Consider the following 20,149-nt stretch of genomic DNA (forward strand, 5'->3'; position numbering starts at 1 on the left):
ACACCCATCCTCACCCGGCACTGCGGGGGTTACTGAGACTCATCCTCAACCGGCACTGCAGGGGTTACTGACACTCTTCCCCACCCGGCACTGCAGGGGTTACTGACACTCTTCCCCACCCGGCACTGCAGGGGTTACTGACACTCATCCTCACCCGGCACTGCGGGGGTTACTGACACTCATTCACACCCGGCACTGCGGGGGTTACTGACACTCATCCTCAACCGGCACTGCAGGGGTTACTGACACTCATTCACACCCGGCACTGCGGGGGTTACTGACCCTCAACCGCCACTGCGGGGGTTACTGACACTCATCCACACCCGGCACTGCGGGGGTTACTAACACTCATCCTCATCCGGCACTGCAGGGGTTACTGACACTCATCCTCACCCGACACTGCAGCAGTTACTGACACTCATCCTCACCTGTCGCTGCAGGGGTTACTGACACTTATCCTCAACCGGCATGCGGGGGTTACTGACACTCATCCTCAGCCGGCACTGCAGGGGGTTACTGACACTCATCCTCACCCGGCGCTGCAGGGGTTACTGACACTCATCCTCACACGGCACTGCGGGGGTCACTGACATTCATCCTCAACCAGTAGCGGATCTTGCCACGGGCAATCAGGACTTTTGCCCGGGGCGCCGCACCATGGCAAGATCCGCCACTGTGCCCCCCGCAGTGCCCCGCTGTGCCCCCCGCAGTGCCCCGCTGTGCCCCCCGCTTTGAAGGGAACCAGACGCTACGCGTCTAGTTTCCCTTCATGGAGAGGACCTTTGTTGTACGGTGCGCAATGACATCATCGCGCACCGCACAGCAAAGGTCCTCTCCCTGAAGGGAAACTAGACGCTACGCGCACCGCACAGCATAGTGGCACAGACACTAGGGGTCATAATTGACCTCTAGTGTCTATGCTGTTCTATGGGAGAGACATAATAACGTCTCTCCCATAGATCGAGGAGAGGAGAAGAGCGGCGCCAGCGGAGGAGGTCTGCAGCGGTCTGGAATCAGGAGCGGGGATAGTAAGTATACTTTTTTTTTTTTTAAATTTCCTTTCAGCGGCGCTACAGGGGGCACAAATGGGGGCGTAACTGACCACGCCCCCATTTGAAGCCACGCCCCTATACTTTGCCCGGGGCGCCACAAGGGCAAGAACCGGCCCTGTCCTCAACTGGCACTGCAGGGGTCACTGACACTCATCCTCACCCGGTGCTGCGGGGGTTACTGACACTCATCCGTCACTGCAAGGGTTACTGACACTCATTCTCACCCGGCACTGCAGGGGTTACTGACACTCATCCTCACACGGCACTGCAAGGGTTGCTGACATACATCTTCACCCGGCACTGCAGAGGTTAATGACACTCATCCGGCACTGCAGGGGTTACTGACACTCAGTGGCGTAACTAGAAATTTTTCTCCCCCAAGCCAAAAAATTATTTTATGCTCAGGGTGTCATGCTCGTTGCCAGGGGTTTTCATGCTCAGGGTGTCATGCTCGTTGCCAGGGGTTTCATGCTCGTTGCTAGGGGGTAGTGCTTGTTGCTAGGGCTGTGCTCTCCCATTGCCACATATGCTCCCAGTGCCAGATATTCCCCCACAGTGCCAGGTACTCACATGCCCCCAGGGCCAAATATAGCCCCCCCCCCATGTGCCAGGTACACATATACCCCCCCCCCCCAGTGCCACATATGCCCCCAGTGCCAGATATTCCCCCACAGTGCCAGGTACTCACATGCCCCCAGTGCCAAATATAGCCCCCCCCCCCCATGTGCCAGGTACACATATACCCCCCCAGGTACTCACATGCCCCCAGTGCCAAATATAGCCCCCCCATGTGCCAGCTACACATATACCCCCCCGTGCCACATATGAACCCTCAATGCCAAATAAGCCCTCCTCCCCCTGTGCCGCATATGCTCCCCCCGCCCTCCCCCGCTGTTTTGTGATGGAGGGACACGGAGGGCACAGCGCGCGCCTCTCCTGTGTCCCTCCTGGGTTTCCAGGGGGTCTGTTAAAGGAAGTACCGGTTCGTGAGCCAATCAGAGCTCACGAATGGCACTTCCTTTATTAGACCCGCCGGAGACCCAGGAGGGACACAGGAGAGGCGCGCGCTGTGCCCTCCGTGTCCCTCCTTACAGCAGCGGAGGGAAGGAGGGAGAGGAGACCGCAGATTGACATGCGGAATCTCGTCCGCATGTCAATCTGCGCTAAATCAGTGGTGCCCCCGCAGCCCTGCGCCCCCAAGCCACCGCGAGGGCTGCGGGGGCAGTAGTTACGCCACTGCCGACACTCATCGTCACCCGGCACTGGTTACTGACACTCATCCTCACCCGGCACTGCACAGGTTACTGACACTCATCCGGCACTGCAGGAGTTACTGACACTCATCCTCATCTGCCACTACAAAGGTTACTGACAGTCATCCGGCACTGCAGAGGTTACTGACACTCATCCGGCACTGCAGGCGTTACTGACACTCATCCGGTACTGCAGAGGTTACTGACACTCATCCTCACCCGGCACTGCAGGGGTTACTGACACTAATCCTCACCTGGCACTTCTGCGGTTACTGACACTCATCCGGCACTGCAGGGGTTACTGACACTCATCCTCACCCAGCACTGCGGGGGTTACTGACACTCATCCAGCAATGCGGGGGTTACTGACAATCATCCTCACCAGATACTGCAGATTTTACTAACACTCATCCTCACCCGGCACTGCAGAGGTTACTGACACTCATCCGGCCCTGCAGGGGTTACTCACACTCATTCTCACCCGGCACTATCGGGTTACTGACACTCACCCGGCACTGCAGAGGTTACTGACACTCATCCGAAACTGCAGGGGTTACTGACACTCATCCTCACCCGGCACTGCAGAGGTTACTGACACTCATCCGGCACTGCAGGGGTTACTGACACTCATCTTCACCCGGCACTGCGGGGATTACTGACACTCATCCTCACCCGGCACTGCAGGGGTTACTGACACTCATCCTCACCCGCCACTACAAAGGTTACTGACACTCATCCGTCACTGCAGAGGTTACTGACACTCATCCGGCACTGCAGAGGTTACTAACACTCATCCGGCACTGCAGGGGTTACTGACACTCATCCTCACCCGGAACTGCATGGGTTACAGTGGTCACTGACACTCATCCTCACCCGGCGCTGCTGGGGTTAGTGACACTCATTCTCACCCGGCGCTGCGGAGGTTACTAACACTCATCCTCACCCGGCGCTGCGGGGGTTACTGACACTAATCCTCACCCGGCACTGCAGATTTTACTAACACTCATCCTCACCCGGCACTGCAGAGGTTACTGACACTCATCCGGCCCTGCAGGGGTTACTGACACTCATTCTCACCCGGCACTGCAGGGGTTATCGGGTTACTGACACTCACCCGGCACTGCAGAGGTTACTGACACTCATCCGGCACTGCAGGGGTTACTGACACTCATCCTCACCCGGCACTGCAGAGGTTACTGACACTCATCCAGCACTGCAGGGGTTACTGACACTCATCTTCACCCGGCACTGCGGGGGTTACTGACACTCATCCTCACCCGGCACTGCAGGGGTTACTGACACTCATCCTCACCCGCCACTACAAAGGTTACTGACACTCATCCAGGCACTGCAGAGGTTACTGACACTCAACCGGCACTGCAGAGGTTACTGACACTCATCCGGCACTGCAGGGGTTACTGACACTCATCCTCACCCGGAACTGCATGGGTTACAGTGGTCACTGGCACTCATCCTCACCTGGCGCTGCTGGGGTTATTGACACTCCGTATCATCCAGCGCTGCAGGGGTTATTGACACTCATCATTACCCGGCGCTGCGGGGGTTACTGACACTCATCCTCACCCGGCGCTGTGGGGTGTCACTGACACTCATCCACACCCGGCACTGCGCGGGTTACAGTGGTCACTGACACTCATCCTCACCCGGCGCTGCTGGGGTTAGTGACACTCATTCTCACCCGGCGCTGCGGAGGTTACTAACACTCATCCTCACCCGGCGCTGCGGGGGTTACTGACACTAATCCTCACCCGGCACTGCGGGGGTCACTGACACTCATCCACACCCAGCACTGCAGGGGTTAACTAACACCCATCCTCACCCGGCACTGCGGGAGTTACTGACACTCATCCTCACCCGGTGCTGCGGGTGTCACTGACACTCATCCTCACCTGGCACTGCGTGGGTTACTGACACTCATCCTCACCCGGCACTGCGGATTTTACTAACACTCATCCTCACCCGGCACTGCAGAGGTTACTGACACTCATCCGGCCCTGCAGGGGTTACTGACACTCATTCTCACCCGGCACTGCAGGGGTTATCGGGTTACTGACACTCACCCGGCACTGCAGAGGTTACTGACACTCATCCGGCACTGCAGGGGTTACTGACACTCATCCTCACCCGGCACTGCAGAGGTTACTGACACTCATCCAGCACTGCAGGGGTTACTGACACTCATCTTCACCCGGCACTGCGGGGGTTACTGACACTCATCCTCACCCGGCACTGCGGGGGTTACTGACACTCATCCTCACCCGCCACTACAAAGGTTACTGACACTCATCCAGGCACTGCAGAGGTTACTGACACTCAACCGGCACTGCAGAGGTTACTGACACTCATCCGGCACTGCAGGGGTTACTGACACTCATCCTCACCCGGAACTGCATGGGTTACAGTGGTCACTGGCACTCATCCTCACCTGGCGCTGCTGGGGTTATTGACACTCCGTATCATCCAGCGCTGCAGGGGTTATTGACACTCATCATTACCCGGCGCTGCGGGGGTTACTGACACTCATCCTCACCCGGCGCTGTGGGGTGTCACTGACACTCATCCACACCCGGCACTGCGCGGGTTACAGTGGTCACTGACACTCATCCTCACCCGGCGCTGCTGGGGTTAGTGACACTCATTCTCACCCGGCGCTGCGGAGGTTACTAACACTCATCCTCACCCGGCGCTGCGGGGGTTACTGACACTAATCCTCACCCGGCACTGCGGGGGTCACTGACACTCATCCACACCCAGCACTGCAGGGGTTAACTAACACCCATCCTCACCCGGCACTGCGGGAGTTACTGACACTCATCCTCACCCGGTGCTGCGGGTGTCACTGACACTCATCCTCACCTGGCACTGCGTGGGTTACTGACACTCATCCTCACCCGGCACTGCGGATTTACTGACACTCAGCGTCACTGGCACTGCGGGGGTTACTGACACTCATCCTTACCCGGCACTGCGGATTTACTGACACTCAGCGTCACTGGCACTGCGTGGGTTACTGACACTCAGTACCATCTGCCCATGCAAGGGTTAATGACACTCAGTATCTTCTGGCACTGCAGGGGTAACTGTCACTCAACGTCATCCGGCACTGCAGGGGTTAATGAGCAATGTTGAAGTGGGGGGGGCAGGGGTCTTGAGGCTAAACACCATCCGGCACTGCAGGGGTTACTGAGCAATGGTGCTTAGGGTGGGGGATACAGGGCAGGGGTGCTTGTGCTCAGCATTATCACTACATGGGGCTACTGAGCGAAGGGGGGGGGGGGGGGGGCAGGGGTCTTGAGGCTGAAAGCCATCCAGCACTGCAGGGGTTGAAGTGAAATGGTTCTTGGGGAACTATGCGGGAGTGCTGAGACTCATCATCATCCAGTAATATAGGAGATAATGAGGAATGATGATTTGGGGGCAGTGCGGAGTCCTGAGATTCAGCTACATGCAGCAGTGCAGGAGTTAATGTGAAATGATACTGGATAGAGTGCAGGAGTCTGGAGTATCAATATCATCCAGCAATTCAGGGGTTAATGAATTAATGGTGCCTTGCAGAAAGTGCAAGGTCCTGCTCATCTGCATCATCCAGCAATGCAGGGGTTACTATGCAGTGGTGACGGGTGGAGTGCAGGAGTCCTGAGGCTTAGTAATATTCAGCACTGCAGGGGTTAATGTGTAATTGTGCTAAAATGTAATAATAATAATAATAATAATAATAATAATAGGGTGTACTGGAGTCCTGGGGCCTAATTCTGAGTTGATCACAGCAGCAAATTTGTTAGCAGTTGGGCAAAACCATGTGCACTGCAGGGGGGGGGGCAGATGTAACATGTGCAGAGAGAGTTAGATTTGGGTGGGGTGTGTTCAAACTGAAATCTAAATTGCAGTGTAAAAATAAAGCATCCAGTATTTACCATGCACAGAAACAAAATAACCCACCCAAATCTAACTCTCTCTGCACATGTTATATCTGCCCCCCCTGCAGTGCACATGGTTTTGCCCAATTGCTAACAAACTTGCTGCTGCGATCAACTCAGAATTACCCCCCTCATGCTCAGTATGGGATCCGGTCTGAAGATCGACAGTGTCTAGGTCGACAATGTTTAGGTCGACCACTATAGGTCGACAGTCACTAGGTCGACATGGATGGAAGGTCGACAGGGTTTCTAGGTCGACATGTGCTAGGTCGACAGGTCTAAAGGTCGACATGAGTTTTTCACATTTTTTTTCTTTTTTTCATACTTAACGATCCACGTGGACTACGATTGGAACGGTAAAGTGTGCCGAGCGAAGCGAAGGCACCATGCCCGAAGCATGGCGAGCGAAGCGAGCCATGCGAGGGGACGCGGTGCACTAATTTGGGATCCCGGTCACTCTACAAATAAAACGACCAAAAAAAAAATCCTCATGTCGACCTTTAGACCTGTCGACCTAGCACATGTCGACCTAGAAACCCTGTCGACCTTCCATCCATGTCGACCTAGTGACTGTCGACCTATAGTGGTCGACCTAAATATTGTCGACCTAGACACTGTCGATTTGATGAACCACACCCGCTCAGTATCACACAGGAATGAGATGAGATTCAGTGATTCAGTAACATACAGTGAACAGGTTAATGTGCAATGGTGCTGAGGGGAAAGTAATGAGATTACAGACTCAGTAAAGTCTAGCAAGGGTTAAGGTGCAATCATTTTGGGGTGGGTGGGGGAATGCTGTATAATTCATCAATGCAGAACTACCCCCTCCTCACACGATTAGTATTATGACCAGAACTGCCCCCCTTCCCCACACCATTAGTGTCATCACCAGAACTGCCCCCCTTCCTCACACCATTAGTGTCATCACAAGAACTGCCCCCCTACCTTACACCATTAGTGTCATCACAAGAACTGCCCCACATCCCAAGACCATTAGTGTCATCACCAGATCTGCCCCCCTACCTTACACCATTAGTGTCATCACCAGAACTGGCCCCTTCCCCACGCCATTAGTATCATCACCAGAACTGCCCCTCTTCCCCACACCATTAGTGTCATCACCAGAACTGCCCCCCTTCCTTACACAATTAGTGTCATCACCAGAACTGCCCCCCTTCCCCACACCATTAGTATCATCACCAGAACTGCCCCCCCCCCTTAATCACACCATTAGTATCATCACCAGAACTGCCCCCTCCTCACACCATTAGTATCATCAGCAGAACCACCCCCCTTCCCCACACCATTAGTATCATCACCAGAACTGCCCCCTCCTCACACCATTAGTATCATCACCAGAACTACCCCCCCCCTTCCTCACTCCATTAGTATCATCACCAGAACTGCCCCCACTCCTTACACCATTAGTATCATCACCAGAACTGCCCCCCCTCCTCACAACATTAGTATCATCACCAGAACTGCCCCCTTCCCCACATCATTAGTATCATCACCAGAACTGCCCCTCTTCCTCACACCATTAGTATCATGTCCAGAACTGGCCCCTCCTCACACCATTAGTATCATCACCAGAACTGCCGCCCTTCCTCACACCATTAGTATCATCACCAGAACTGCCCCCTCCTCACACCATTAGTATCATGACCAGAACTGCCCCCTCCTCACACCATTAGTATCATCACCAGAACTGCCCCCTCCTCACACCATTAGTATCATGACCAGAACTGCCCCCTCCTCACACACCATTAGTATCATCACCAGAACGGCCCTCCTTCCTCACACCATTAGTATCATCACCAGAACTGCCCCCCTCCTCACACCATTAGTGTCATGACCAGAACTGCCCCCCTTCCTCACACCATTCGTGTCATGACCAGAACTGCCCCCCTCCTCACACCATTAGTATCATGACTAGAACTGCCCCCTCCTCACACCATTAGTATCATGACCAGAACTGCCCCCCTTCCTCTCACTATTAGTATCATCACCAGAACTGCCCCCCCCCCCACTTCACACCATTAGTATCATCACCAGAACTGCCCCCCTTCCTCACACCATTAGCATCATGACCAGAACTGCCCCCCTTCCTCACACCATTAGTATCATCACCAGAACTGCCCCCCTTCCTCACACCATTAGTAACATGACCAGAACTCCCCCCTCCTCACAAAATAAGTTTCATGACCAGAACTGCACCCCCTCCTCACACCATTAGTATCATCACCAGAACTGCCCCCTTCCTCACACCATTAGTATCATCACCAGAACTGCCCCCTCCTCACACCATTAGTATCATCACCAGAACTACCCCCCCTCCTCACACCATTAGTATCATCACCAGAACTGCCCCCACTCCTCACACCATTAGTATCATGAGCAGAACTTCCCCCCTTCCTCACACCATTAGTATCATCACCAGAACTGCCCCCCTTCCTCACACCATTAGTATCATCACCAGAACTACCCCCCCTCCTCACACCATTAGTATCATCACCAGAACTGCCCCCTCCTCACACCATTAGTATCATCCCCAGCACTACCCCTCTCCTCACACCATTAGTATCATCACCAGAACTGCCGCCCTTCCTCACACCATTAGTATCATCACCAGAACTGCCGCCCTTCCTCACACCATTAGTATCATGACCAGAACTGCCCCCCCCTCCTCACAAAATTAGTTTCATGACCAGAACTGCCCCCACTCCTCACACCATTAGTATCATCACCAGAACTGCCCCCACTCCTCACACCATTAGTATCATCACCAGAACTACCCCCCTTCCTCACACCATTAGTATCATGACCAGAACTGCCCCCCTTCCTCACACCATTAGTATCATGACCAGAACTTCGCTCCTTCCTTTCACTATTAGTATCATCACCAGAACTGTCCCCCTTCCAATCACTATTAGTATCATCACCAGAACTGCCCCCCCCTTCCTCACACCATTAGTATCATGACCAGAACTGCCCCCCTCCTCACACCATTAGTATCATGACCAGAACTGCCCCTTCCTCACACCATTAGTATCATGACCAGAACTGCCCCCCTTCCTCTCACTATTAGTATCATCACCAGAATTGCCCCCTTCCTCTCACTATTAGTATCATCACCAGAACTGCCCCCCCACTTCACACCATTAGTATCATTACCAGAACTGCCTCTCCTCACACCATTAGCGTCATGATCAGAACTTCCCCCCATCCTCACACCATTAGTATCATCACCAGAAGTGCCCCTGTTGTACCCACTGTAACACTGTAGGGGTGCAAGGCGCCTTTTCCTGGGGAATATGGCCGCACGCAGCAGCTGAGGAACAACACAAGTCCAGTTTCTGGTACAACTGACCCCGGCCAGTTTTATTGAAACAGAAAATAAAACAAACCCCAAAATAAAAATACCTTGCCTGTCCGGCACTAACTAAACATAAGATATTCCTAACTGTCACTAAACAAAACACAGAGTTCTTCAGTACATACTGTATAGCTTACTTGCATCAGAAAGCGTGTCTCTCACACACAGATCCTGCAGCCTTCCCAGGCAGTCTGCCCATACTAATCAGGTTAGAAGCACTATAACACTCATACACAGCTGAAACCCTGATTAGCCCTCTGTGAGGCCAAAGACCCGAACTGGGCCCAATGTCTAGAACTCGCCTTATCTCTCTCTCAGAGCCTTTACCCAGCTTTTACAGCAAACTGAAAAGGTTCAGACAAAACAAAAAGCATTTTTCCTAGAAGTTAACATTTTCTAAAACATGTAAGACAAGAACCTGGGACAAATATACCTGCCCTCAAACACTATCCCAGTGTTCTTGTCACATATCTCCCTCCCCTGTTTCGACCTAGGGGCCGGAACACTTGTAGCCCCCAAACAGAAGATGCGAGACAATGCATCTGCGTTGGCCAATTGTGTTCCCGGTCTATGTTCGACAGTAAACTTAAAGTCCTGCAACGCTAGAAACCATCTAGTTACACGAGCATTCTTGCCTCTATTTACATACATCCATTTTAAAGGGGCATGGTCTGTCACTAGTCTGAATTGTCTACCCAAGAGGTAATATCTCAAGGTATCTAGTGCCCACTTAATGGCCAAAGCCTCCTTTTCCACAATGGCATACCTTTTTTCATGCTCATTGAGTTTCCTACTCAAATAAATGATAGGGTGTTCGTCCCCATCTCTGGTTTGGGACAGCACAGCACCTATCCCTACCTCTGAGGCATCTGTCTGTACCACAAATTCTTTTGAAAAATCTGGTGTTATCAACACCGGTTGTGAACACAAAGCCACTTTTAACGCTTGGAACGCCTTTTCTGCATCAGGGTTCCATTTCACCACATTTGACTGCTTCCCTTTGGTAAGGTCTGACAACGGCACCGCTGTGGTCGCAAAATTAGGAATAAACCGTCTATAGTACCCAGTAATTCCCAAAAAAGCCCTTACCTGTTTTTTATTCACTGGACGAGGCCAGTTTTGAATAGCATCAACTTTATTCAATTGGGGCCTAATCAGACCTCTGCCTATGGTGAAGCCCAAGTATTTGACCTCCTCCATTGCGAGGCAGCACTTCTTTGGGTTAGCAGTTAACCCTGCCTCTCTGATTGAGTCCAGTACTGCTTGTACTTTAACCAAATGGGACCCCCAGTCTGTACTGTGAATTACCACATCATCGAAATAGGCAGCTGCATATTTTCTATGGGGCCTCAAAATTTTATCCATCGCCCGTTGAAAGGTTGCTGGAGCCCCATGCAACCCAAAGGGTAACATCTTATACTGGTACAGCCCCTCCGGAACCGAAAAGGCTGTTTTTTCTTTGGCGCTATCAGATAAAGGTATTTGCCAGTAACCTTTGGTCAGGTCCAATGTGGTGAGAAACCTGGCTGTTCCCAGCCTTTCTACAAGCTCATCCACACGGGGCATGGGGTATGCGTCAAACTTGGACACCTCATTTAACTTACGAAAGTCATTACAGAAGCGTATGCTACCGTCGGGCTTCGGGATGAGCACTATGGGACTGGACCACTCACTGTTAGACTCCTCTATGACTCCCAGTTCTAACATGGTTTTAACTTCCTTAGAAATAGCTTCTCGCTGAGCTTCAGGAATCCTATATGGCTTTAAATGAACCCTGACCCCTGGTTCTGTGACAATGTCATGTTTTATTATGGTCGTTCGGCCAGGCAGCTCTGAAAATACCTCCCTATTTTGGATGAGAAATTCTTTAACCTGATTGTTCTGATCAGCTGATAATGTCTCTGACACCTTCACTGCGGGAAGCAACCGGGGTGAAGACACCGAAGGGCAAGGCTCCGCTGACAGAGACAACCTATCTTTCCAGGGTTTGATTAAGTTAACATGGTAGATCTGTTCGGGTTTTCTCTTTCCCGGCTGGTATACTTTGTAATTAACCTCATTCACTTTTTCCCTAATCTCAAATGGACCCTGCCATTTAGCTAGGAATTTGCTTTCCACAGTGGGTACCAAAACAAGAACTCTATCGCCAGGAGCAAATTCCCGTATCTTGGCACTCCGGTTATAGACCCTCTGTTGAGCACTTTGGGCCTGTTCCATGTGCTCTCTGACAACAGGTACCACGGCTGCAATCCTATCCTGCATTTGTGTTACATGCTCAATAACGCTTCTATAAGGAGTGGGCTGTCCTTCCCACGTCTCTTTGGCAATATCCAACAGCCCTCTGGGGTGTCTACCATACAACAAATCAAATGGAGAAAACCCCGTAGAGGACTGAGGAACTTCTCTGATGGCCATTAACAAGTAGGGCAACAAACAATCCCAGTTTTTCCCATCTCTCTCAACAACCTTTTTTAACATACTTTTTAATGTTTTATTAAACCTTTCCACCAACCCGTCAGTTTGGGGATGGTAGATGGACGTCCTGAGGTGAGTGACCTTAAATAACTTGCACAACTCTTTCATGATCCTTGACATAAATGGAGTACCTTGGTCAGTCAAAATTTCTTTTGGTATTCCCACTCTACTAAATACCTGCACCAGCTCCCTAGCTATCGCCTTGGTTGTGATAGTGCGTAAAGGGACAGCCTCAGGATATCGAGTGGCATAGTCCATAATTACCAGGATATACTGATGGCCCCGAGCAGACTTTAACAAGGGCCCCACGAGATCCATGGCTATTCTGTCAAACGGGACCTCTATAATAGGCATGGGAACTAGTGGGCTCCTGAAATGGGGTCTAGGGGCATGATACTGGCATTCAGGACAGGAAGAACAATATTCAGACACTTCTTTATAAATCCCTGGCCAAAAGAACCTTTGTAAAACTCTTTCAGTGGTTTTTTCTGCCCCTAAATGTCCTGCGGTAACGTGACTATGAGCTAAATCTAGTACCGTTCTCCGATAAGGCTGGGGAACTACCAGCTGTTCCACCACATCCTCACCCCTTTTCACAATGTGGTACAAGAGCTCATTACAGATGGCCATGTGGGGATACGTAACCCTGTCACCTGGTACCACAGGTTCCCCATTAACAATCTTAACATTCTCTCTAGCCTTTATTAAGGTAGGATCCTTTAACTGTTCAGACGCAAACAGATCCTTCTTTACCTCCAGGTCAGGCACGCTTTCAGTTCTAACTACTATGTCTCTGTTCCCGGCAAGAGGGTCCTCACTGGACTCCCCATCTGTCACTTCCCCAGCCAAACTAGCAAAAGGCAAAGGGCCAGAAAGTTCCGAAGACCCACGTACATCCATAAAATCACCGGTATTATCAACTGGCTTTTTACTTCTCACATCTGTTGATAACCGTGATTCCCACAGTTTCCAAAAATGAGGAAAATCCCTCCCTATTATGGCCTCATGCACCAAGGTAGGGATCAGTCCCACTTTAACCATTGCTGACCCACAACAAGTTTCTATATTCACCTCAGCAGTGGCATAATGTTGGGTATCCCCATGTATGCAAGTTACCCCAATAGGTATTTGCTGGACCTTTAAGGGGTTCACTAACCCAGCTTTCACGAGGGTAACTAAACTTCCTGAATCTAGCAAGGCCTCTACCCGGTTACCCTCTAAGAACACATCACACATTTGTTTTTCCAGCTCAGGTGAAGGTACCACAGTACAGGCTAACCTAGCAAAGAAAGACATTCTGCGACATTCAAAGGCAGCATCACATTGCATGGGTTCTTGCGTGACTGGGCAATTGGCAATAACATGACCTGGCATACCACACCTAAAACATTTAACCACACGATTATCAACCCGTTTGGGCAGCATAGACCGTTCTAGCCCCATTGGCCTGTCTCCAGGGCCAGTGTTTACAGTCTCTCCAGCCTTGCGTTCTCTTAACCGCCCAGCAACGTTTTCCCACGGAACAGTCTTACCAGTCTTTACTGAAGGGCGCTGTCGAGGATCTATGGGTTGCTGGGTGGTCATCAGTAGTTCCTCTGCTGCCAAATACCTCTCTACCATGTCCACTAATTGGTCAGCAGTACCCGGGTTTCCATGGCTCACCCACTTGCGCAGGACCATGGGCAAAGATCTCAAGTAGCGGTCCATGACGACTCTTTCCACCATCTGGGGACCAGTTAATGTCTCTGGCTGTAGCCATTTTTTTGTTAGCTGAATAAGGTCGTGCATCTGGGAGCGCGGAGGCTTCTCCATGGCGTACAGCCAACGGTGCACCCGTTGTGCTCGTACTGAAAGCGTGACTCCCAGGCGGGTCAGGATCTCAGTCTTTAGTTTATCATAGTCCCGAGCCTCAGCAGGGCTTAAATCAAAGTAAGCTTTTTGGGGCTCACCTGACAGGAAAGGTGCCAGCAGACTGGCCCACTGTGCTTTCGGCCAGTTCTCACGCTCGGCAGTCCTTTCAAACGTGGTCAGATAGGCCTCCACATCATCAGCCTCTGTCATTTTCTGCAGGAAGTGACTGGCCCGTATAGAACTAGAGCTGGTTGGAGCACTGACGGCCACATCTCCAACCCGAGCTGCAAGTCTCTGCACCACTTCTGCTAAGGCCTCTCTATCCTGACGCTGTTGCCTGTAAAGTTCATCAACAACTGCCTGCTGTTGTCTCTTATTTTCCTCCATTGCCACCTGCTGCTGTCTTATATTTTCCTCCATTGCCACCTGCTGCTGTCTGTTGGCCTCCTGCTGTAGTCTCCAATTTTCCTCCATTGCCACCTGCTGTTGTCTCCTATTTTCTTCCATTGCCACCAAGTTGTAACACTGTAGGGGTGCAAGGCGCCTTTTCCTGGGGAATATGGCCGCACGCAGCAGCTGAGGAACAACACAAGTCCAGTTTCTGGTACAACTGACCCCGGCCAGTTTTATTGAAACAGAAAATAAAACAAACCCCAAAATAAAAATACCTTGCCTGTCCGGCACTAACTAAACATAAGATATTCCTAACTGTCACTAAACAAAACACAGAGTTCTTCAGTACATACTGTATAGCTTACTTGCATCAGAAAGCGTGTCTCTCACACACAGATCCTGCAGCCTTCCCAGGCAGTCTGCCCATACTAATCAGGTTAGAAGCACTATAACACTCATACACAGCTGAAACCCTGATTAGCCCTCTGTGAGGCCAAAGACCCGAACTGGGCCCAATGTCTAGAACTCGCCTTATCTCTCTCTCAGAGCCTTTACCCAGCTTTTACAGCAAACTGAAAAGGTTCAGACAAAACAAAAAGCATTTTTCCTAGAAGTTAACATTTTCTAAAACATGTAAGACAAGAACCTGGGACAAATATACCTGCCCTCAAACACTATCCCAGTGTTCTTGTCACACCACGTTTGGGGTACCCCTGCTGTATCTTGTAACAGCCCTAAACGGCAGCCAGTAATGCCTATAAGGTATGAGCCAGAGGCTGGAAGGACTCGGAAAGAACCAAGTGGAAGTCGACGCAGAGAATGGCGTCAAGAGCGTGGCGGAAGAAACCGCCCTCGATGGGAGGTCGCGAGAGAGTCAGGTCGACGGTCTACCGATCAGTTTGATTCACAGGGTCGACTGATTTGTAAGGGATGTCACCAGAGCGGACACATCGAACCAAACTGCCCACTTGACCCTTTAAAACGAGGGGACCCCGAGGCGAGGGCCCGACCCTCGGGAGGAGAACCACTGACGGGATTGGTGGCCTCAGTATGTTGGAGTGTGCCCCCATCTGAACATCCGTATCAATGGGATCTAAATACCGGCTCTTTTGGATACTAGCTCACAAGTCTCTACCATACGACTCATGGAGTTCCTTCAGCACTGGGACAAAGCCGCCATTGTGTCCCCACCCGCTACATGGCTCCACCTGCTAGCCAGCAATGGACTGTCAGGTCCGGGTGTTTTTGTGAATCTGTTAACCCGGTACCAACCACAGGTGTAGGTGCTGGGGTATGAAGAAAGCAGGGAGGACGAAGAAAGTTCCGTTTCATATATTTATTAAAAATAACAATTCAGTAAAGAGTTAAATGACAAGTTGTTAATCATCATATTATACTGAAGTATTGCAGGAATGGCAGAAATAATATGCAGGATAAATCTCAAAGACAAATAAAAGAAATGTTCATGGAACTGTATATAAAACAAGCTGATGAATAAATGTTGAATTGTCCAAATATAAACAAGCTTTGATGCTGAACTGCAGAATGTGTTTAACTGGGTAATGCAGACATGAAGAAATAACTGTAAGGATTTGCAATGAAGTTTTGAGAGTTAACTGAGAGGCTGTGAAGAATTATCCTTGTTATGGTAACATAGAAAATAAAAGTACTGAATTGGGTTACTTGCGGGTTCCGGAGATCACTGTGAAAACTGTAGCAGATGACAAGGTGATGAACGGGTTAAATGCAGAGTAGAACAAACGAACAGCTGAGGGTAGTGGAATCCTCCAAACTTTGTATGGTTGAAAGCAGGCAGACAAGGTAACCTCATGCAAGACTCTGGGAATCCAACTGTTTCCAGTAGGTGTGCAATTAACTGACAACACAGCGGAGAGCCGGTGGATCTTTAGCAGTGAAGGCTGCAGACGGACCCCTGGGAGCGGAGGCGATATCTGGACCACGGGAATCACACAGGAATGCACGGAGAGAGCTCAGAGCTAGAGCACAGCGTTGATACAACAAAGCACTGGCCCAGAGTAACATAATCCCAGCCTACTTAAAGGCAGCACAAGCACGGGATTGGCTTACACCTGCCCACAGGTGTTTTCACAAGTGCTCTGTATTACCTATTTGGTCTCCAGCATGGCCACCTCCTATACAGCAGACACACCGCAGTGCCTTAGGCCATTTGGTCCCCGCACTCCCAGTTCCCAGACTCTGCATTACCTGTGCCACTGATCACGCCGCGTCCCCACACGGGCGCACAGCACCGCGAGCAACCGCACTGGCAACGGATGAACCCCGACCGGTTCGTGACAGTACCCCCTCTTCTAAGGGTGGTCTCCGAACACCTTTGAACCTTATCAGGATTTTTGGAGAAGTATTTCTATACCAGTCTTGGAGCATGAACATCTTCAGAAAAAACCCAGGATCTCTCCTCCGGACCGTAACCCTTCCAGTCGACCAAAAACTTTAAACGTCCATATCGGGAACGTGAGTCCACAATCTCTTTAACTTCAAATTCCTCATCCTGCAAAGAGTGAACTTTAGGAGATTTGGACTGGGTAGTACGGAATTTATTGAGAATCAAAGGTTTCAATAAAGATGTATGAAAGGCGTTAGGAATTCTCAAAGACGGTGGCAACTTGACTTTGTATGACACAGGGTTGAGTACCTTTACAATGGGAAATGGACCAATAAACTTGGGAGCAAATTTCTTAGAAGGAACTTTGAACCTGAGATTGCGCGTAGAAATCCAAACTTGGTCTCCCACCTTGTAATTCGGTACAGCTTTACGTTTTCTATCTGCAAAAGATTTATAACGAGCAGAAGTTTTGACCAATGACTTACGCACACAACTCCAGATTCTAGATAGACGTTGAAACTCTTGATCTGCTGCTGGAAACTCTAGGGCTGGCAATGGATGGAACTCTGGCACACGAGGATGAAAGCCGAAGTTAATATAAAAGGGCGTAGATCCTGAAGATGAATGGAAGAGATTATTATGAGCAAATTCTGCCAATGGAAGGTAGTCAACCCAGTCATCCTGTGAGGACGATATATATAGCCGGAGAAATGTTTCAAGGTCTTGGTTTACTCTCTCAGTTTGTCCATCTGTCTGAGGATGATATGCAGAAGAAAAATTCAACTTGACATTTAAAGATGAACAAAGCGACCTCCAAAACTTGGCCACAAACTGTGTTCCCCGATCAGAGATGATCTCTCGAGGAAGGCCATGCAACTTGAAGATTTCAGAGATGAACAATCTGGCTAGTAAAGGGGCTGATGGTAATCCAGTTAATGGAATGAAATGTGCCATTTTCGAAAATCGATCCACTATCACCCAAATGGTATTTCGCCCTTTTGATGGAGGTAGATCGGTCACGAAATCCATTGAGATATGAGTCCATGGTTGTTTGGGTATGGGTAATGGATGTAATAAACCTGGTGGAGAACTTCTTGGACTCTTATGTTGGGCACATTTAGGACATGCTGCTATAAACTCTTGGACATCGGCTTTGAGACGTGGCCACCAATAAGACTGTTGAATAAATTTGAGAGTCTTTAGAACCCCAGGATGACCCATGAAGGAAGAGGAGTAAGCCCAGGTAAGCAGCTGTTTTCGAAGATTTGTGGCGACAAAGGTCTTGCCAGGCGGAGGAACTGGAGAGGTTCGAGTCATTAAAAAGGACGTAGGATTCACAATGGCTTGATTCGTGGTAGCATCATTTAATTCAGAAGAAACAAAGGACCGAAAAAGGGCATCTGCCTTTTTGTTCTGAGACCCTGGACGATAGGTGAGCTTGAAATTAAATCGTGTGAAGAAAAGCGCCCATCTAGCTTGTCGTGGATTCAAGCACTGAGCTGACTGCAGATATAGAAGATTCTTATGATAAGTATAAGCTGTAATGCGATGTTGTGCTCCTTCTAGAAGGTATCTCCACTCCTCAAATGCCAACTTGATGGCAAGTAATTCTTGCTCACCGATTGCATAATTACGTTCGGCCGGGAGGAACTTACGGGAGAAATATCCGCAGGGATGGACCTTTTTATCTTCAAAGACTTGTGACAACACAGCTCCTACTGCTTCTGTAGATGCATCCACCTCTAGTAGAAAGGGACGATTCAAATTAGGCTGTCGAAGAATGGGGGCTGACACAAAGGCTTGCTTTAAATCAGAGAAGGCTTTGATTGCTTCAGAAGACCAGTTCGTAGGATTTGCTCCCTTGCGAGTCAGGGCTGTAATGGGAGCAGCTAACGTAGAATAATTCTTAATGAATCTCCTATAGAAATTAGCAAAGCCAAGAAATCGCTGAATCCCCTTGAGAGTTGTAGGAGTGGACCAATCTCGGATAGCTTGTACCTTACCGGGATCCATACATAGCTCTGATCCAGAAATGATGTAACCAAGGAACGGTATGGAAGATACTTCAAAAGTGCACTTCTCTAACTTACAATAAAGTTGATTTTTCCTCAGACGTGTCAGTACCTCTTTAACATGGTGATGGTGAGACTTTAGATCCTTAGAGAATATTAGGATATCATCCAGGTACACTACTAGACACTTGTAGAGAAGATCACGAAAAAGTTCATTCACATAGCTTTGAAAAACTGCAGGTGCATTACAAAGACCAAAAGGCATTACAAGGTATTCGTAATGCCCATCCCGGGTATTAAAAGCAGTCTTCCACTCGTCCCCTGCACGGATGCGGATTAAATTGTAGGCCCCTCGGAGATCCAATTTTGTAAACACAGTAGCTCCCTTTACCCGATCAAATAATTCTAAAATTAAGGGTAATGGGTACTTGTTTTTCACAGTGATCTCATTGAGTCCACGGTAATCTATGCAAGGTCGTAACCCACCGTCCTTCTTCTTAACGAAAAAGAATCTGGCTCCTGCAGGTGAAGAAAATGGTCTGATAAATCCTTTGGTTAGATTTTCCTGTATATAATCAGACATAGCTTGCGTCTCTGGGATGGATAGCGGATAAATTCGTCCCCTAGGAGGGGTTTTGCCCGGAACCAGGACGATTGGGCAGTCCCATTCGCGATGAGGAGGTAGAGAGTCTGCTGCTTGTTTACTGAAAACATCCGCAAAGGATTGATACACCGGAGGTAGGTCGGGAAGGCTAATTGACCGGAGAGGTACAATTGAGGCTAAACAGTCCTTGGTACAAGATTTACCCCACGAAAGGACTTCCATGGTTTGCCAATTAAGTTGAGGATTATGTTTCTGCAGCCAAGGTAAACCAAGTATCACATCTTGAGTGGCTTTGGGAATCACGTAGAAGGAGATGTATTCGGAATGGAGCACACCAACTTTCATCTTGAGACATACGGTTCGATGAGTAATTATACCATCTGGAATTCGACTTCCATCCACTGCTGTAACAGCAACTGCTGCTTCCAGAGGCACGGTTTGAACTTTAGACCGTAAGACAAAGGCTGAGGAGATGAAGTTCTCGGCTGCCCCGGAATCTAGGAGAGCTGAAACTTTCACTGTAGAACTTGGAACTTCTAATTGAATAGACAAGGTCGGCTCTCTCCGAGAACGTGATTCTAAAGTAACTCCTAGCTTAACCTCCCTTGAATAAGCTAGGAGCGAGAGTTTCCCGGCCGGAGTTTGCAGAATTTAACTAAATGTTCGGAGGACCCACAGTACATGCAGAGGTTACCCTGTCGACGACGAAGTCGTTCCTCCTCTGTAAGGCGAGAGCGCCCAATCTGCATAGGTTCTTCTGTCGTTACCGGAGACTGTGATGAAGAATCTTGTCGAGGCCTAGGATGATAACGTGGACTGGATCGCTC

Source organism: Pseudophryne corroboree, chromosome 8 (genome assembly GCF_028390025.1).
Source record: "Pseudophryne corroboree isolate aPseCor3 chromosome 8, aPseCor3.hap2, whole genome shotgun sequence".
NCBI lineage: Eukaryota > Metazoa > Chordata > Amphibia > Anura > Myobatrachidae > Pseudophryne > Pseudophryne corroboree.